A 22374-nucleotide genomic window follows, 5' to 3' on the forward strand; every position below is an offset into this window, starting at 1 on the left:
TAACCCAGCAAGGAAGATTAGGAAATTGGCCATCAAAACACCCATAACCCATGCACTAGCTGAACAACAGAATGGGGTAACAAGGGGGGAGGAATTGGTCACCCTAATAGACGTAGAAAATCCCCAGATTCCGGCATCACCAATAACAGAAATAATCCCCATTGCCATAGCATCTCCAGGGAAAATGAGGATTCATCCGGATCATTTATTGGGTTTGGAAAAACTTATACGCTCCCTCTTAAGTCCCCTTGAAACTAAACTGGAGAAGTTAGCAAAACAACTTGACCATTTTGAACAAGCTAGTTTGGATAATTTTTTCTCAGTAAAATCATTAATTAAGGCTCAGAACAAATTGGATGAGAATGGGCGACAAAATAACCCAGTTGAGCAGGATTTGGGTGTTACGGAGGTCGAGTTGTTTCCCGCTAAAGCAAGTGGGGTTTCTACTCAGCAGAAACAGGGACTGAATAATAAAAAAAAGAAATTTAGCAGTACCCCGACCACCGGTAAACAATAGTGGCCCTGGGCGTACTAATACCAACTGCACTAGCTCAACGGCCAACAGCACTAAGGATAGTATAAAAAACTGTGCCCCTGTGGTTCAGAAAAAGTGTCCACCTTTACCATCTACTATGGACTATGTGCAGGGTACATTGATTGATACAGATAAAAACCCCGCTATAACTATTGATGGATTAAATGGGCCGCCTGTCTCTCAGTTAGTAAATAAGGGTGGCCATGTAGGAAATGGTAATCACACAGCCAGTGGAAACAATGCTAGTATGCCTGTGGGAAATAGTGTTCCCGCGAGTGTTGCTGCCCCAGAACGCCGACCACCAAAACCTTATGCTAATAAACCTTTAACTCGGATTCCCCCGGTCCAACTTACCCCTGATTCCTATCCATATGTGGCCATTCTCACCAATGTTCCTCCCCTACCAGATGGCCAAAGGGAAACATATGATATGCTAAAAAATAAAGCCATGCATTGGCTGCGGGTAAATAGACCCCTGCCAGGAGATGTGGATGGCTTGATCATTGGGGTCAGAAGGGTCAATTGGATTGGGAACACTTATAAAAAGCAGGGGGGTGAGTGTATTATAATTAATTTTCAAGACCCAAGGGTAGTAGGGTTAATTACGAAACCTGGATGGAATATTAGCATTGGTGGGATTGGCGTTGTGGATTTGACCTTTTTTTATCCAAGAACTCAGTCATCCTACCCAGGGGGGAATGAGTCACTGAGATTTAGTTTGCCTCCACGGGTAGAGGCTAGCTCTCTCCCTGCTCCCTTCTTGCGTCCACATGATGGTTACAATCAGGTATATAATTTTGATGGTGGCGCAGGTTACACGAGATGGGGATACTGTGGAAACTTACCAACGTACCATAACACAGGCCCTATTATGGATTTGGTTAATCGTTTTAATCCTTTAAGTGATCTGAACATTAACGGTTGACTACCCACACTTTTAACAGCGCCTACAATAGCTATGCCTGAGAGGGTAACTTCCCTATCATGCTCATTTATGACCTGGAACGTTGCAGGAATAAGAGCTAAAAGATCGGACCCTACTTGGATACAATATATTTCTAAACATAAGGTCATAGCTCTGCAAGAAACATGGGACACTTCACTTTCTTTTTCCCTAGATGGCTTCCTAAGTTTCATAATACCCGCTAGTACCAGTAACGCGGGGAGAGCAAAAGGGGGGCTTATTACATTTTTTTCTTTGGACTTAGCAGGAACTTTTAATCTTTTGAATTCAGGTTCCCCAAACATTTTAGCGATAGAATGGATAGCCTCCCCAAGCTGTACCATACTAGTAATTAATTTTTACAATGCCTGGGGTGGACCAAATGAATTTGAACATGTGCATTGTTTGGAGAACTTGATAAATAAATACAGTCAAAATTCACATACTCCTTTCGAAATTTTTTTAATGGGTGATTTTAATAGCCACAAATGTCAATTGCCCTGCCAATCACTAGATGTAGATTCTCCGGCTGGAGTCTGCATTCCTCACTTTGAACATACCAAAATGGGGGAGTCACTTGACCTATTATGTGCTAATTTTAATATTTACGAATCATACAAAACTGCTTCTAATGAGAAGGTCCCCACCTTTAAAGGCACAATTAAGGGGACGATAATTGATTACATATTTATGTCCATAGGCTTAATCTCAAAGACAAGTGACTATAAGGTTACTGTCTCACCCCATAGCGATCATAACCCTCTGTCAACTGTAATACACTGGAGTGACTTATGGCGCAGACAGGTGGATCAGCCCCGGGTTTGCGCCTTGGCGGTGCCCAGTGATCAGGGCAGACGGCTTAGATGGGGTATGGCTATGGAGGAACGGTTTATGGAAACCTTACTCCCCAAAATTGAGGGACCAATAGAAACTTGTCTTGACCAAACTGCCTCGAACCTTCAGGTTGTTACAGCTTTTAATTGTATCTGTGCACAAACTGTCAGGGATCTTACAAAACCCAAATCAAAGTACCCCACAATGCCCCACAAATGGTTTGATAGCAAATGCTCAAGGTCACATAGAGAATTGAAACTGGCCCTTAAGGCCAAGGAAAGGGATAAAGAGTTAATCTCTCATTTGAGACGGGCCTACAAAGCCAACGTGAGGGCAAGGAAGGATGAGATCAAGAACAATGCATGGAACGATCTACTTAATGTAGATGTTCTAAAAAACAGTAAACAGTTCTGGGAAATCATTAACCACCCCTTTTTTATAGGGGAGAACAATCTGAACACAGATTGTGTAATTCCCGATGAGAGATGGGTACAGCATTTTAGCTCTATTTATGGGGGTGAACCATTAGTCTGCCCAATTACTACTGTGGCGGCCCATTGCGCAGCCACAGTGGTATTTACGGAAGAGCAAGTCCTAAAAGCCATTATGGACACGACAAAAAATAAGGCACCTGGCCCTGATGGTGTCCCGGCAGACTTGTTTAAATTTTGCCCAGTAATATGGAGTAAAGTACTGACCAGAGTGTTTAGAGCAGCAGCCGAAGGATTCCTACCTCAAACATGGGCAACATCCATAATAGTTCCCATCTTTAAGAAGGGAAATCGGGAGGACCCCGGGTGTTATCGCCCAATCTCCCTTATCGACTCTACTTTTAAAATCTTAGGTAGAGTCCTTTTGGTCCAACTAAGGGAACATTTAGAATTGAATGGGGGACTCTCGAATATTCAATATGGCTTTCGCGAGAATAGGGGGACATTGGAACAATGTTCCAATCTCCACCTTCTAGTCTCCAGGTATACGGTGGTCGGGGAGGGGTCAGTTTATTTGGCCTTTATGGACCTCTCCTCGGCCTTCGACCTGGTGAATAGGAGTAAGTTATGGACTATTCTACTAGAGCTAGGTATAGAGGAGTCTTTGGTGGCATTTATGGCAAGGTTACACCAAGATCTTAAGGCAAAAATAAGAGTCACCAGGGATGGAAGGTGCACGGAAAGTTTTAAATCTGAAAAAGGGGTGCGCCAGGGTTGTATCCTGGCCCCCCTTCTTTTTACTATTTATATAAATGGCCTGGGGAAACACCTAGAAACAGGATTGGCTGATGTTCCCCGTGTAGGAGGAGCTCAGATCCCAGCCCTCCTATACGCGGACGATGCCGTCCTGATAGGCCTACAGATTCTTCTGGACCGTTTTGGTTCCTTCATGGAGAATCTAGACTTGAAAATCAACGTCGCCAAGTCCCACACCATGATTATTGGTCGCAAAGTGAATATGTTGCAGAAAAAAACTTTTATTTGCAAAGGGGAGATTCTTTCTAGGGTTCCAGTCTTTCCTTACCTGGGAGTCCTCTTTGACCAACGAGGGTCCTGGGCCCCCCAGATCAAAGCAAAAAGTCTTAGCTTAGCACGATCCTCATCAGCCCTGTTGGCCTTTACAAAAAGACTGGGAGCCAAACCAATGGAGGCGCTGATTAAAATATACAACAGCAAGTGCGTTCCAATCGCTATGTATGGATCTGCGATTTGGGGCTATGTAGAGACGGCAAAGCTACAGAGGATAGAAAATGGTATCATTAGGAATATTTTATCTGTCCCTGATTCCACACCCACTTTCTCTATTCATGAGGAAATAGGTTTACCATATATCTCTGACAAACTAAAATTAGCCCCCCTCCTTTTCTGGGTCAAAACATGGCTGAACCCCGAGCTGACGTTAAACCATGCCATTCTTAAGGACGTCATTGCAAGGGATAACGCCATGAGAATTCCCTGGCTAAAATATATTAAATCTACATTACTAATGTTGGGGAGACCGGAACTTTTTAATGACCCATCTAGCATCAGGAGGGAGGATGTCAGATTGATTAAGCAGATGTTTCTGGAGAGGGTTTGTATGGATAGAGAAGAATTGGAATTGAGGAAACCCATGGTGAGGGCACATATTGTTCTAACGACTTCGCCCACCATGGAACCATATTTAAAAATTGTGACTAATCCTCTTCATAGACTCCTCTTAACTAAATTCAGGATGAACTTAATCCATTACTCTCTAGGAAATTTTCCGGTGTGGTCAAAACCTGATGATGGTCCGCCATGCGGATGTGATCAATTTTCAGTTCAAGACACTCTTCATTTTATATTTTTTTGTGACTTTTATAGTAGCGAAAGGAAAAAATATTTATTCCCTGTCTTGAAAGCGGCGGGCTTTTCTCAAATAAGGCCAGCCTTAATCTTTCTCCAAATGTTAGCAGATACCTACACCATGTTTAGCGTTGCTTGCTATTTAACTGCTGCATTTAGATCTAGGAAAAAAAGATTACCCCAGATAGACCTGTCTTAAACTCAAAATTGTTCTTAAAGATTAATTCTTAAATTTGTAAATAGATTTGTACTTTTGAGAAACAACCTGATGAAATGTAATCATTGAGCAGAAAACTTTTTGTAATGAGATCGAGTGATGTTTTAAAGTAATTGTATTTGTGTTTGCTTTATGTCTTTTATGATTTTAACAAAAATCGAATAAAGAGTATTTTGACAGTGACAGTGAATGGCCAGCCAATTGTCTTGGGATCCATATATGCACCCAACACTGCACAGGGCACCTTCCTACAGGACCTTTCAGGGGCACTACTTAGATGGAGGGAAGTTCCGTGGCTACTCGGCGGTCATTTTAATGCTGTGTTAGATGTTGCCCTTGACCATTCCTTCCCCCTCTTAATACCCCCACAGCTTCCTCTAACGCACACTCGCTTAAATCTTGGATGGGTAACTGGGTCTACTCCTTTTACTCATCAGTCCATAACTTACATGTACGCGTGGACGGAATCCTTTCCTCCGGGGCACTGCTTCCTTTGATCTAATCCGTTGACTACCTCGAGCGGACGCATTCGGAACATAACCCGTTGGTACTATGTTTAGCCTAGGAGGTGCAGCCCCTCCTGGCCTTGACCTGGCGACTACAAACTACTGCCTAGGAGGACCCCGCCTTCTGGGGTGCACTAGAGGCGGCGGTGGCCTGTTACATTGAGCTTAATGAGGCTTCCATGGATTCGCTCTTCACTGAATGGGAGGCCTTGAAGGTGATGATCAGGGGAAACTACCTTGGTCTAACCTGGAACATCCTCCTACAGCTCGACACTTAGCTCTCTGCATCGAGAAGCGATTACTCTGGTTCGAAATGTAGGTCGCTGCTGGCCTAGACCGGCAAGACCAATTACAGTCGGCTCATTCAGAACATTTGGTCCTACTTGAGAAATTGTGGTGCCACAACTTTCTAGCACACTCTGTCCGCACGCACTTCTCGGCAAACAAAGCCAGAAGACTATTGGCTTACCTGATCCAGCAGGAGCACCCGCAGCGCCCCATACAGCTACTAGTGGACGATCTTGATCGTGAACACTCCCATAGAGACATTCATGCGCTGATAACGGATCATTACACCGCGTTGTATGGGGCCTGGAGGGGGTGGAGATGCTCCCTGTGTGGGGTCCTTCTTGGACACCGTGGAGCTACCTACTCTTACAATAGAGCAGTTCCTCGACTTAGACTCACCTCTTAAGGATGAGGTAAAGGAGGCACTGTGCTCTCTGTCTTCCGGGAAAACGTCGAGCCCATATGGCCTCCCGGCTGAGTTTTTTAAAACCTACGTCGATCACTTGACCCCGCATTTACTTTCTCTTTTCAACACAGCGGTCTCTGAGGGGGCGCTGCATCCAACCATGTGCACAGCCAATGTGGTCTCATTGCTGAAACCTGGCAGAGAACCAACGTCTCGAGCGCCTATCGTCCGATCGCGATTCTAAACACGGATTACAAAATCCTCGCGAAAATATTGGCCAACCATTTAGCTCCGCTAGTCCCTAAGCTGATGCACTCTGACCAGAATGGCTTTGTCCCCCAAAGCAACATGGCCCCAGACCTTGGATGTTACTTCCGGGTGGTGGAGTATGCCCCAGCAGCCTTGCCCCCGATCATGTTGCATGATGTTAGACCTCGAAAAGGCTTTTGAATTTGATTCGCTGGTCTGGAGTTTCTTGTTTGCCATTCTGGCCCGATTTGGGGTGAGGCCATATTTTCTTAGTATGGTGCGGTTGCTATATCACGGACCATCTGTTCGGGTTCGTACAGGGCCCTATCTATCTGACCCCATCCAGGTGCATCGCTGGACCCGGCAGAGCTGCCCGCTCTCCCTGCTTTTATTTGTCTTGGCCATGGAGCCACTGGCGGCTCACATAAGCGCCCATGTAGACATGAAAATCCCGTTAGGGGAGGACAAGCACACCACTCTACGCACATGACCTGCTGCTCCTTGTGCGAGATCTACACGACCTTCCCGACATGCATAAGCAGGCCCTGAGCCACTTTGTGCGTGCATCGGGACTTCGAGTCAATGCCGCAAAATCTATTCTCTCCCCATTCATAAGGGAGACAACGGATCCGGGATACATCCTTCGGGCTACTCCGAGCACCTGGTGTATAGATCCTTTCCGTTATCGGGGAGTTAGAATATACAGAACTAAGGCTGATCTTTTTGATGGTAACATCCTCAGTGCTACCATGGCAATCCAGTCACAAATGAGTTTTTGGAAGACTCTCCCGCTGGCGATCTCTGGAAGGATTGCCCTTGTAAAAATGATGGCCCTTCCTCATCTTCTTTACTACTTTACCACCTTACCTCTTATCATCCCACCCTTTTTCTTCAGGCAGTGGGAAAGGACAGTGAGGGATTTCATAAGGGGCATGTCATGCCACAGAGTATCCATGGGGAAACTCTTTCTCCCTGCCGCCCTAGGTGGTATGGCAGTCTCTAATTTTGTACATTATTATCTAGCATCCCAGCTGCAGTGGGTTGCCGGATGGATGTCATCTCAATACCTCCTAGACACAGCTTCACTGCAACACCCGCTGTCCCTGAGCTCCCTGTTACGGATTTTCCATCCTTGCTCCAAACTCAAACCCCTGACGTGCTCCTGCTCAACATAGCACACCGATGCTTCCAAAGATGTATTTTTATCACTACGGCCACTAAACCATATGCTCCTGCCATCCCACAGCTGGGAACTCCGTGGGAAAACATCTACACCTCAACAGTAGAGCAACAGCATTGATCCTCGGAGGATATTGTGGGCATAGGCGACTTCTTTTAGGATGGCTCCCTTATCCCCTATCAGGAGCTCATATCGGAAGGGGACCTACGCCCTGGGCTGTTCCAATTACATCGAGCACTTATTGCTTCCCTGGCATCTACGTGGGGGACCCTTCAGCAAGAACCACCCATGCAAAACACACTACAATACCTTCATGTGATGGGGACAAGGCGATCCCTGATACATTGGTTCACATCTTTCATTAGACAGCACACAGAAACTGATCTCACCCGGCTTAGGCAACACTGGGAGGAGGTTCTGGGCAGGGCTTTCACAGATAAAGACTGGACCACTGTTCGGGGCAGCCCCACATACATCCCACGCAACCAACTTTTTAAACAGATACAATTATTTGTTTTGCACCGAGCTTACCTCACTCCCGCCCAAATCAATGGGTATTTCCATCGAAATGACGCAAACTGCCCCTGTTGCCAACACATAAACGCTGACATTCTCCATATGTTATGGTCTTGCCAAATCCTGCATGACTACTGGCCCCACGTATCAACTATCCTAGCGGCTTGCACCTCTTGGGTAATACACCCCCGCTGGAAGTGCCACCTCCTGCATCGATTCAGCAGAAACAAGAAACATAAGGCCACCACTAGAATTTTAGACCTGGGGCTAATAAAAGCAAAGCGTCTCATAACCAAGAGATGGAAGTCCCCTCTTTCACCCCCACAATTGCTTGGCGACGATCTCTACTGAACTGAGCCAGGGTGGAGGCCATGGCACTCTAAAGGGAAGATCTCCTTGACTAATGCAAACTCCCCATGGCGCATCAGTGGGATGCTAGGGGACTGAATCTCAGGAGATGGTCACTGGCGCATGGGGTTTGTGTGAGCTGACGGAGGCTGGCACTCAAGGCTTACCTCTGCCCCTCGCATAGACTGAAGAGCACTGATTTCCAAGCGTCTGGAATCCTGTCCGTGTCATTCGGTTGGGCAAACTCTAGTCCTCTTCTTCCCCCCCACCCCCGGGGCGCAGACACAGGTCACAGGCGACTCCTCCCACCCCTCATTATCTTATGTTGTCCTCAATATGTTATACCCTATGTCCACGGTTGACGCATAATGCACCATGTTCTAGCTGTGTTTGTATACTCTGGCGCTGCAGTCTTTGGGTATAGAGACCCCTTTCTATCAGGGGAGAGTGGTTCATGAACTCTTGCAATGGACTACCATATAATTCTAAAGTAATACATTGATTGATGGCGTATTTGTATCTATTCTATTTAAACAAAAAAAATTAACCTCAACAATGGCAGTTTATCTCTGATTGCATGTGGAAGCGAGGCCTAAAATCGTGAGGCCAGTGTTAAAGGCAGGTAGTGCTGAGATAGAGTCAGTAGCATGACATTTTCTTGACTGTTACTGTCTAGCACTTTTTATATTTTCAATAATGCCAGTACTTGCAACTTTCAAGCTATAACACAGCATCCAACCAGTCCTATATATTCATTGGTATTTTGGTGTTTTCAGGATTATCTTGACAATTTATTCTTGGCTTGACTCATGCTTTGACTGTCGGAGCCAAGCTGGACCCCTGGCCTGGCTCTAGCTCAGCTCTTCCCATGAGGTTGTGGGTCTACCTACCTTCAGCAGTATTTATGGCATCCTATGCCTGGTTGTGCGTTCCAGTTATAACACTGGCATGTTTCTCTCACTAACTAGTTAACATGTTTATCTTTTGGATATAAACAAAGTTTTACAAAATCACATACATCAGTCAATAACCAAGCTCTCTGAAGTGCCCTCAAGTTAACATGTCCAGAGCTATTCGGTACACAGTAAATATAAAATGAATTGATGCAGCAGATGGGAAAATATTTCTTACCGTATATTGAGAACAATTCTGGAACCTCACGCTGTACAAATTCAGTCAGCGTACAGCAGGAAGAGAATGGAACAGTCACTAATGTAGCCTTGTTGTATCAGTGATACTGCTCCCAATTGTTTACCTGTGCATTTGTGTGCTGTACTACACCTTCATGTGGTTGTCAGAGTCTCCTACTTCCACACTGTGTTTCGCCAACGTGTGCTGTACACCAGGTCAGTACAAGGTCTTCCCACAGAAGTTCTGAGCACTCTGTTTGTTAGAAGTCCCTAAATGGTATCTTGCACTGAATTTGTAAATATATGAATTGCTCTATTTTTATGGATGTATGTAAATTTTTATGCCCTTTTATGATTTTAGCAAATCGAATAAAGTGTATTTGACTGACTGGTATCTTAGGTATCTGGGTTAGCTGCTGCCAGCTGTTATAAAGATGGCCATTTGGTCGCACTCTAAAACATACATTCACTGCAAAACCGCACTCCACCCAATTCGAGATGGATTCAGTTGTTTTCTGAGTAGGATTGTACAAAGTTGCACAGCCTCCCTGCACACAACTCCACATACTGTGTAAGCCGTTAGGTTTTTGGTAATCAATATGCCGTATCTAAGACTCGTTGTTGCGTGGTCCCGCAGGCTGGTGGACGCAAACTCGGGGAGCGGGTGATCTCCCATAAGTGGTGACTGCTGGTGTGGAGCAGTGAAGTGGACGATGATCCTGCGGGATGCCTTGTTCCAGGTATTGGGTCCAATAACAGGACTCCATCTACTTTTTTCAAAGGTCATTTAATGTAAGACGTACAGGAACCCATAATGGTGGTTTTCCCGTTTCTGAAACAGATTGGCGTGTCCATACCACAGACACCTTCCAAGTCTCGGGACCTGCCGGGTCGGAATTATCACCAGCGGAGCGACTTCTACTTCTGTTGTTTCCGCCATACAGCCCTGAGGAGTCGCGAAATTAACATTCCTATGCGACGAAACAGGTGTCGGCTGGCTTGTCTAAGGGAATAAATGAAGACCTTTACTTTTACATCATACATGAAGACATTGTGGTTGTTTCTGACAGCTTTGAATTGAATTTCACTAGTGTCAACAGCGACACATGTTTGTTTTACTTTTCTGTTGTGTGCATTGGGTACTTTGTTGCAACTATACGGTGTGTTTGTTTTTCAAACACACATTCCGAGGGGTTACAGGGCGTATCCCCTCATCCTTTTTGCACCACATTATAAGCCGTTATTTTCTAAATATCCTTGCGTTTATAGTTAGCAGAGCGCCCAGTGATTTCCCCTGATCTAAAAACCCTTAGCACGTGCTTACTTTCTCAAAGTGTGTCTAAAGAAGAAAGACAAAAAACTGTGGCATGGGTGATTAAGTCAGAAGATGAATCAGACTCTGAGGATATATCTACAGTTAGGGATGAATAGTTTTCAGGCACTATACTTTGAAAGTCGTGATGAAGATCCTATATCCCTTGATTAAGGTTCGAAACGCCGTCGACAAAGTCATCAACCATATACACAGTGATTTGTATACTATATTATGTGTAAGGGTGATCCTTCTGCAATTGTTGTTTTTTTATTGTCATTATTTGATACAGACAACCACAAGCTGCCTGAGCCTTTCTCTGTGCGTGTTTGCTATGTGAGTTCACGGATACAGGCTTGTGTCCCACTGTAATTGATTCACATGTCTGTCTTATTTCATGTATTTGCATATTGAACTGCCCTTATCCGGCTGGATAGCGGCTAAAATATAGTACTGATTGAGACTTTATTGATTTGATCCTTATTCTTTACTAAAGCAGAGTAAGGGAAGGCAGAAATGATCGCTGCCTTACGTTACTTTAGATTTATCAGGGCATGCAAGGCCACGCAAGGTAGCCGTGCAGGGGTTGATAAATCTTGCTTAAGTTTTGCATCACTCTTGTGTCCCCTTGCATGAAGCAAGGGTGATGCAAAACCTTGATAAATAATATGACCCATAGTATAAAGTACCTTTACAGCACTCCATTCATGCATTTGCATCTTTATGTACTGTTAGGTGCTTTGCATATTGTAGACATAACTGTAGAGTATTGCTTTGGTACCTGAGCGGACCCGGTCAACAATGAAGAAACCCAGTAAATCTGTAAGTTGCTATAGCAAACTTTTTTTCTAGCATTAAAGAAAAAATATTACTAAATTGATTGCAAAGTACGCGGAGAATACAAAAAAAGAAAGCAAACTATTTCACTCTTGTATTAAATTATTATATTAAAATGCATTAGAGATGTAGACTAAAAGAAAATGTAAGTATTAGGAGCATATTTAGGTGTGCAAATGTCCTTTAAATTACTTGGTGTCTTGAGTACAGTACAGAAGCATAATTTGCCTCTGCTGTCTGTATGTATAAAATAAACCCCATATGCTGAGTATTGATACAGAAGAACACAAGTAAGCTGATTTATAGTACGCAGACCATATTACCGAAGGTGCATAATCTGTTACTATATCAAGCATGAACGGGATGTAGATGGGTAGGGCAAAGCAGGCAGGAAAAAAGGATTATCAGTCAAGATTGCTCCTATCATACAACTTGCCGAATTCATCGCACCACAGTCGTCTGAAGGCTGGCCTATTCCCTCGAGAAAGTTTAATGAAAAGCAAGGTTATGGCTTTGTGCCTCTTCAAGCATGAAGAAATTATTGTTGAAATATTCTCTGAAACATTTTTTTCTCTAATAACCTGCAGGGTGAAAAGTCGGCAGGATTAACAGTCAGCTCTTATAACCTAGTTTACAACAATATGAATAGCACCCCAGTGCCTAAGATCTTTTTTTTTTACCAGTTTACTTTAATTGTGCAGAAATAAATGACGCACAAGCAACATAGCATTACGTTCTCCCAGGTAAATATAAGAAAGCAGAAGGAAGCATCTGAGAAAGGTTACACCTCTTTAGAGATGCAAATTGATAATGGAGTTCTACATAAAACAACAGAGTGCTGTTAATTTTTCTAAAGGTGCAAATTGCTAATCTTCCCGGAGGTGTTTCAGTATTGCTTATTAAGGTTCTAGCACGGAATTTTTACACAACATTAAACACTTGAAAAATAGATCTGTGTCTTTGTTAGCATAAACTAGGCAAGTGTAGAAATGTCTCTCTTTTTTACATTCATACATTTAAATAATGACAAGTTACTCTGGTTTCCTATATTTTGTGTAGTTTACTGCGATGACAAAGAAACAGGGTTTCCTATCTGAAAAATAAATATTGTTTTATTCATATTTCAGTAACCTGGGTTTAATTATGGAATGGGGTGCTTATTTCTATGCGTCTCAAAATCCATTCATTAGCCAAAGAGCTTTGCATACAACTAGCATTTTATGACCCACCATGAATGTAATTCTAAAGCAGTTAAAAGATATAAAATAATTCCCACTTTACTTAGGGAATTGAATTTGCGTCTTTGTCCATTCTTTTCGATCTGGTAAATATAAACTATTTTGAAGAAAACACGCACACTCATTTTCCTTCACAGTTGAATATATTTAAACTATTTCAATAAATGTAATTAGACATCAACAATGATTTCATTAAAGATTTTTTTTAACCTTCTTATACATTTGCATATTATATTCTTATCTATAGACCGCTATGTTTCAATAGTGTCACAGGCTTATCTGTTAAGACAGCAGTTTTGAGTTGTTTTCTAAGGAAGTTGGCTACCAAACTTGAATTGACACACATCACAGGAAAATAGTTGCGATCTGTATTTACAGAAATAATTGAATATGTGAAAGCAAAAATGATTAATAAATCGTTTAGCAGGGTCACGTTCAATACTTTATTCATTCTCAATTAAGACCTTTTCACAGTTCTGGACCATCCCATGTATAAGAATGAATCCAGACAACTAATAATTTGTAGCGTCATGTACAAAGATATTATAGGTTGCAAAGCCTGTGACTCACAAAATCAAAGACTTGCAACTTCACAGTAGTGCAGCAAAATGTACAAAGGTGATATTGGCTGTTCGGGATGTCTGTCTGGCTCACAATGAAAGCCCCCTTCATGCAGACATGAATGGGGGCTGCGTAAAAGGCGTACTCCTCAACTTTTTGATTTTATGAAACACCTCAATGGTTTGTTACTGAAATTTTGATCAGTTATGGACCTACATCATCATAGCACTTCTTTTTTTCTGGTGGCTGCTGACACTGGAAAGCAGTAGACAGTGATCCAGTGCACCATTGCATGGTCTCTCCGATGTGTGTCCCATCTTTCGGTGAATTCCAAAACATCTCATGGATATTTCTACAAAAGGATAAATGAAGCTCAATATTAGAACTAGACTACATTTTTAAATTATTTTCCTCCAAAGACATTTTTAAAGGATTGTTGCTGGACAATGATCCCAACCTATGGTACCTACTCAGATGATTATGATTTGTATTCCTAAATTTAGAGGCACGATATATACCAGTAAATTGAACATAAGAGAAATAGATTCCTCTTTTTCCCTAATTTCAAGCTTGAGATACATTGACCTAAACAATAATATGGCAACACCAGTAAAATCTAATGACAGAAGGTTATAAGACATTTGTTGGAAAATGCGTTACTGATTGAGGGGGAATTAAAACCCTGCTAAAGCAGCAACCACAATATCTGTCAAGGTGAAACTCAATCAAACACCAAATTAACCTGTGTTCAACCCTCTGGAAGGGTGGCACAAAAGCAGTCAGGCTTAACTTAGAGGGAATGTATAAAGTATTTATGCAGCACTTGAAACAGTAATAAAGTGAAAACACAACATGGAAAAAATACCGCACTAAATTTATAAAAAGAGTAAATGTTATTAAATTACTAGATATCAAAACAGCAAAGATCCAATCAGTAGAACTGGAGATATCCAATTTTAACGAGTTAAGCAAAATAGTTTCTGTAAGCACAAAGTGCTAACTGTGGTTAGCTGTGGTTACCTGGTAATGCCAGACCGGGACAAAGTCACAAATTCAGGCCAACTGCCATGGAGTGAGGGCTGTATACAGGGACCAAGTTATGCCACTGAGCAAGAGTACCTTAAACCCTGGTTGTAGAGCATTGCCACATCCATGTCAAGAATGCATTACACAGTGGAGGTACAAGAGAGCTGCAAGGCTGTGATGTTACGTCCTGCATCATCATCAAAGATGCCGTCGATGAGGGACTTGCGATGAGAAGTCCTGAGTTGAAGCACCGGCTGGTTCCAAAGAAGCTGTGAGGCTGAGATGTGGGCTACTGCATCGTTGTTAAGGAAACCGTCAATGAGGGGCATGTGATTGTGAAGGCCTGTGTCAAGAAGCGCAGCAGTTCTGAAGTAGCTGTGAAGAGGTGGGTCATGTTGCATCATTTCTGTTCACTAGACCACAGCTTTGCTGGCAGAGCAACTTTAGGTCCACCTTCAAGGGCCCAGGACTGGGGTGACACTAGTTGGTGGACAAGACACACAGCAGACAGAATCCAGGTGCTGGGTTTAAGGTAGTTGGAGCCAGTTCTTTCCCTCATACATCTCATCAGGAGACCAGCCAACTGGCCCTTGGAGTCACTCTTGTGGTTCAGGATGCAGGTCTAGTCCCTCACTCAGGCAGCAGGACAACAGGGCAACAGATTAGCAGTCTTCTTGCAGAGCAGCACATCAGCCCTTTTGAGTCTTCCACAGGTCCAGAGGTGAACTGAAGAGTTGGATCTGAGGGTCCAACATTTATACTTGGGGCCCACTTTGAAGTAGTTGAAGATTCTGGAGGCTTCCACCCCTAGAGATGTTTGGAATTTCCTGTCCCCCTACCATGGCACTCAATTTGTCTGGGGTCACAATTGACTAGTGCCAACCCCTTTGTGAGTGTGCTCAGACAGAGCCTTTGTGATGTACAAGTGTGGTAGGTAACTGGTTCTCCCCCTCATTAAGTCAGAGATGATCCACCCTGCCATCATCTATGGCCCTTTGTCTCACTGTCTGAAAGTTATACACAAAGACCCACTGCCAGCTATGCCCAGACATGTGACCCATGATACAGGTAGCAGACACCAAATGGTTGTGACAAGAAATGCCAAAGGGTAATGGTGCCCACATGGGATTTTTTTAAATACAAAATTATTAGATGCTTCAAAACAAATTATGAGAGCACTTATTATTGGCCCACATTGGGCATCACCCACCAAAACGCATGTTGGCGCTGGAGCTTCCCTCTCCATTTATCAATATGTTGCAAAACTACTGAGCTTCAAAAAATGAACTATACTATGAACTGCTTTTTCAGTTATTGATCAACTCTGAAACTGACCTAATTGTTCCAATTTTTTGGACCTGACAGAGTCATCAATTGTCTCATCCTAAGAGAGGGGGGCTTTGTCTCCATGAATATAATGTTACTTTGAAAGCTTTTAAAACCTTATTTTGTTGAACGTATGACTATGTATGGGTAGGCCTCTGTTTGTATGAACAATTGTGTGTGTGTGGTGTAGGATGCGCTTGGGTCATTCAAGAGAGATTATTTACTGTGTTTTTTTACAATTGCAACATTATATTTATTCAATAAATTTGATATGTTTTAGTACCCATGTATTTGTGGATTATATTCTGGAAGGCCAGTTTTTTATGTTTGTGTTATTATCAGTGACGATTACACTCTAGACTATGTACATAGGCAGAATAATGTTGTTCTGATTGTATTTAAAATCCAACATGACCATTAAGGAGGGCTTAGAATTAAAATTCTTTAGACAGCAAATTCCCTAACTGCTTCCAATTTCAAATGATCACTTAATAAATGTAATAGGTTAACCTAATTATTTCCTCTATGAAATGTAGGCCTCATAGTAGTGAAAAACTAATTTTGGAGTTTTTTATTACCAGGATATGTAAAGTTTTAAAGTACATGGCCAGCTTCTTAAATACACTGTACCCTGCCCTCTAGGCTCCTTAGGGCCTATCCTAGTGGTGAATTGTATGTAATAAAAAGAGAGGATTTGGGCCTAATCTTGCAAGGTTGAAACGGCAGTTTAAAACTGCACACACAGGATACAATAGCAGGCCTGATACATATTTCAAGGGCTACTTAAATGGGTGGCACAGTCAGTGCTGCAGGTCTACTTATAGCATTTAATGTACATGCTCTGAGTACATATATTACTAATTTACTAGGGTCTATAAGTACATTTAACCGCTTCGCCGTGGCACGAGCGCAGAACAGACGGCCCTCGACCGTCCGACGCATACGCCCACCATTGCGTCCGACAGCCGGGGGCCGTCCGACGCATCAAAGAGGTTAATGTGCCAGTTGGGTAGTTTTTCTTTTAGTTTAAAATACTTTATTGTATTAATCATTTGATTAAAATACAAGAGAAAATGCAAAGATTAAGATAAAATAAGTTCCATCATTAAACATTGTATAAAAGAACATACATAATTCATAATACCAGGTTTATACATATATATATATCCATATATTAAAAGCAGTCTAACCAATTAATATTTTATAGGCATGTTCTAAAAACTGAATTGTCCTTATAATTGCACTATCCTCTTGGAGCCTGAAACAATAGCGTACAGCCTCTGCAGTTGTTCTTATTTTAGCATTATTAAACAAGGGGCGTAAATATATCCTCCATATGGGCAACAGCTTTGGGCAAATGCACATAAAATGTTCAAGAGTTTCTTTGCGATTCCACAAAGCCAACATACTTGTATACCTTAAAATGCCTGGTTCCAAGACATTTCAAACTCCCCAATTGTCTAAACCTTAAGTCTAAACCTTAAGTATTTCCATTTTATGTAAGTGCCAGTTGGGTAGAAGCCAATGTTATCATGTTTAAAGGAGACAGCAGAAGCACTTTAGCACTGGTTAGCAGTGGTAAAGAGTGCAAAGTCCCCAGGCCATCAAAAACTAAGTCAGCAAAAGAGGAAGGCTGGAAGACAAAAAGATGAGGAAACAAGGATGTCAGTGCCAACAACAATAATTAGCTGATCATGTTTAATTTCTCTTGAAAGTCATCAATTGCTGCAGTTGTTAGGTATCCTGAGCCAGGTATTCGGAATCTACCAGGTTAATTTTCATAGTTCATAATTCATTACATGTTACGGCCTAACCATACAAAGATATGAATTATAAGTGTTTATGGGTACGGAATTATTGGGTCCATTGAGTATGGGCCTAGAGAAACCGAACCTCACTTTGCTGCTGCAAGGCCTGCAGGTTGTGGGTAACGCAGACCAGCACCCAGCCGATCATTGATGCAGAACACGGGGACATAGCAGACAGTGCTCCCCCTGGAATGCATAAGCCTGTCCTGAATCTCTGAGCTCTCACCCCAGCAACCCACCCCTCTGCTGTCTACCTGCTGATACTTTCTGTATGCTCAGAGCAGGCAGAAAATGGCAGTGGGTTTCTGCCTGGAATAGAGAAGAAATGACCCAGTTTTTCTGGGACCATGCAGTTATTCCCTATACAGTAAGAAAACGTGGAATAGTCAGAATTTGGTGTGGGATACTAATCGGAGTCAAAGATTCCAACCCCCCGGTAAACCTGTTTCTAATTGTGTCCAACTAGTGATGAAGGCAATAGATTTGACTGATACTTCTCAGTACACAATGCAACATATCTAACAGCTAAAGATGATTAAGGGATCCCCCTCCTTTCAATAGAAATAGTAACACATATAATGTATCAAGAAAAACATACATTACAAAAATAGGCATTTAAAATGTTCCCTCCTAAAGCAAAAAACTAATGAAACGTTTGGTGTTTACTGCATTATGCAGTTGCAAACATGTTTGTAATGTTGTTATAAAAAAATTCCACATTCACAGTGTCTTTCTTTGTTTCTTATAAGCACAACTCCAAAGAGCTGGTAGGGGTATTTGATGAATGTGACATTTCCTGAGGGCATCTAGTATCTATGATGGATATTGAACATTTAATAAGTAACTTACCTTCTGACTTCTCTCAAAAGTGCTGCTTCGTTCTCTCGATATGTGGTGGCATGGGAGTTAAGCACGTTTCTTCACGGGTGTACCATGTGACATCCTCTAACTAATGATCTAGTAATTAACTTGAAGAAAACAAACATGTTGATTATTGTAAAGTACATGATTGTAACTGTTGCTACATACAGGCACATTCTTCATTTAGTGGTTCAATATGAATATGTAGGATTACCCTTTAGCAGAACATTGTCAGTCCAGTATGAGACAACTGGAACAGACATATGCTAAAGTCATAAAGTAAATGGCCTTGTGCAATTCAATGCCCAATACGAAGTTTGTCTGTAAACCAGCGAGAGACCAACCTGTGGACAATATTCACTAAATACTCAATCGGGCCCTTATACCACACTATCTCATTATCTGGTTGATTAAACCCCGCTGGGGATCAATTTTAGGGCTAATTCTATATGTCCGTTTGCCTCTCACTCTTGAGCCTAATTAATTACTAAGCCCTTTCTTTCAAATGGATCTAGTTTAGGTGATTTTATTTGGTAATTATGGCAATTAAACACTTACCTGTTCAGCTCATTAAATAACCACAGACTTGGATATGTTTTAAAGGTTTATCTGAATATTACCATGAGATCAATTACAGTATTAACTCCATCATACTGAAGAGGTAAAATTTGGTTATCTTCTTTAATCTATAGAATTTCAATTACAAGTACCTCAGGAAGAGAGGAGAGAGAGAAAAGGCCATTGACACAATACACAGATTTATATTTACCTAGGATGGTGCAAGATTGGACCCCTCTGGCCAAGAGTTGTGGGCCCCTTAGAAAGATTCAGGTGACAGGTTCAGGACAAGAATAGGACTGGACAGGTATCCTCTTCTGGATTTGATGTCTCTGATTCTAATTATACCTTCTTAATGGCATGTACCACCCCTAAATGTTTCAACTTTATGAAACTCCTAATTGTGATTGGGCCAGTCGAGGGGATTACCATTACACCATAAACTTTTTCTTAAGAGCATTGTCTTATGTTCTAGCCCAATAATTTGTTTCTTCCAAGCTTTATTTCCCACCCATGTTCATAATGCGTTAACAACAATGTATATAATTTGTACAGTTGTCCATTGAGTCTTCAGGATGATCAGCCTTTTCCCAGGACATGTAGAAAGGGTGTCCTTGATCGGGTTTCAACACTTGAGCTCATGACTCCGGAGTTGTCTCTACCTCGCATGCGGATGGTCTCACATGGGTGTCAGCCCTTAGCTCTTTTTAAATAAGGCCCACATATAAACTAACAGAGAGGTCAAAAAGACAAAATGTGAGATTCCAATAAAATGATTTCACTGTATACCACTTATCTCTACTCTAATCCCAATTAATTTAAAAGACTATTTGTGCATTAGCTTTTAGTATATAACGCAGTTTAGTTTCAGAAGAGCAGATGCTTAGCATGTAAGTTCTTAAGCAGCCATCTTAGCGTTCATTGCACAGAAGAAAGCTTTCCCTTCAAGCGTTAAGACGTCATGCAGTTGACGCATGCCCAGTTTATTTACCCGCATTAGCAGCCATGTTTAGTTGCACTCTGATTATTAGTTATTAAAGCACATAGGCAAGCTTCCCCCTTTTCTAGTAAATGTAAAATGTTGTGTACGATTAGTATTATGAACGTTATTAATAATTTATTATGAGGTTATATGAGAGGATTATATCCGAGCAAGTTGCCTATTTGCAAATTCTTGCTCCAACATCTGCAGTGCAGCTATATAGAGCCTATAGACCAAAAGTAGTCCCAATGATTCTGTACACCAAAGAATTATTAACTATTGGTGAGCATTTAGTCGTATTTCAGAATATCAGTAAACAAGCATATCGTGTGTTTTAAATATTGTGTCCTAAATAGTGTTTAATAAAATATTGTTCCATTGAATGTGCTTTTTTTATCATTACCTCCAAAGGGGTACTATTTTTCTAATCAACACTTAGGACATAATTTTTTGGTCAGGCAATATTTAGGCCTCAATATTCTTTTATCATAGCAAACATGTTTACTTTTACATTTTGGAAGGAGCCTGCTTGAAAGGGGTCTTTGATCTTCCAAAGACCACCATGAATCAGGCCCATACATTAGAAATGAGTCCTCCTTCTAGGTCCATTCTTGCTAAAATTCAAATTTTTAACTCGTATGGTCTTATCCAATTTTAACAAGTTAAACATCTTGTTGGTTTTTGGAAGATGTGGATCTTCATTATGAGAGGCACATAATGTTTGTGGTATTTCTCTGCCTCAGGATTACCAATATTGGGGGTTCCAGTTCTCCTAATGGAGAGATGTTTGGGAATGAGGTGGGTAAAAAATTTGAATTTTGTGGTATAGTATGTACATTATACTTACTGTGCTCATTACAGCATATATTTCCCCACTATTTTGTTCAAAGACTTTGCCTTTTGCAGCAGGTGAAATATTCCTGTGAAACATCGCAAACTTGTAATTCCAAACGGACTGATATCTTCTCTTACCGACTATGTCAGTGTTATCAATCCACATATATTGAGGTCCAAATGAAGATAAAGGAGTAAAATAGTCTGGTGCTAGAATCCAGTGTCTTGAAAAGGTTTTTAGGATTGGAAATAGAGAAAGAATGTGCATCTGCAAATTTAATTAAACAAAGGCTCGGACTAAATTCAGAGCAATGAAGTGTTACGCTTGATAATGATTACATGACAACAAAAAAACACATATTGTGCAACGTTTTTGTATACAACTATCCTGTAAACTGGATCAATCCAGCTCTTTGAAATACACATATGCAGTTTCACATAGACATTGATTGGTTGTTAAACCTTTTCAAAGGTTTTAAAAATGTGGCTAAATAGATCTCTACCTCAAAAATGTTGTCTACTTTCATGCATATTCTCTTTAATTGCCTTAGAAATCCTCCATTTCCCTGCTGTTACCACAGTTTGCTGCAACTAAAAGGAACAGTGCTATAGAGTTACTAATCAGAATGGAGTACAGACATGTAATAATAGGACTTGTTTATTTTCTTAATTCTCATTAAAAAGAATACTCTAAAGACTCTTCATGAAAGGTATATTGAGTGTATGATTGTTGTTTTTAAAAGTTGTCTCCTTTAAATTGCATTTGTCTGAGTAACTTTATTTATTATTATTTCTTAACGGGTTGAAGTGTCTTCATTTCAGTGATGGAAGTTGCTTCAATAGCACACACATCCATATTCTAGTAGAAGCAAATGTTAGGTGAAGCTTCTCTGCTTTGCACCATGCTATTACCAACGCTAGTTTACTGCCAGTAGTGGAAAAGGGGGATACACAGCACACAACACTGATGTCCTATGCCACATCCTCTCTTCTATGAGGTCCGACTGTTGTAATAATAATGGTAGATAAGCTCCCACTTCTGCCCCATTTAAAAACAGAAGATCTACCAATGCTGAATAAGACAGTGAATCACAGATATGTTACAGATTCTACTGAATAGAACATTGTAGCTGTAGAGAATTCAGAAAGTATTAATCGTCATTGCTTTTTAATTTCTAAGATGTTTAACAAATTACACATACGTGCCATACACTTCCCATACAAATCATATTTCTATACCTATTCCAGTTACTTAACGTTCGTGATCAATTTTTGCTTAGACCTTTTTTCTCCTGAGGATTGTTAACCTTGGTTTTGAGAAGTTACTCCTGAAGTTAGGCTTCTTTTCTTTTCTAGATCATTGATATATGCAGAATGTTTATTTTGGGGACTCTCATTTCCAGATAATCGGTCTTTCGACAAACTGTGACTAAGACAAATTGGCTACAAACGAATCACTGACAAAATATCGATGTTGAAAATATCGACCTACAGGAATATTGATGCAGAAATATCGAAGGCAAGAATATTGGCATCCTACCTACAACATGGTAAGTACAAA

Source organism: Lissotriton helveticus, chromosome 1_1 (genome assembly GCF_964261635.1).
Source record: "Lissotriton helveticus chromosome 1_1, aLisHel1.1, whole genome shotgun sequence".
Taxonomy (NCBI): domain Eukaryota; kingdom Metazoa; phylum Chordata; class Amphibia; order Caudata; family Salamandridae; genus Lissotriton; species Lissotriton helveticus.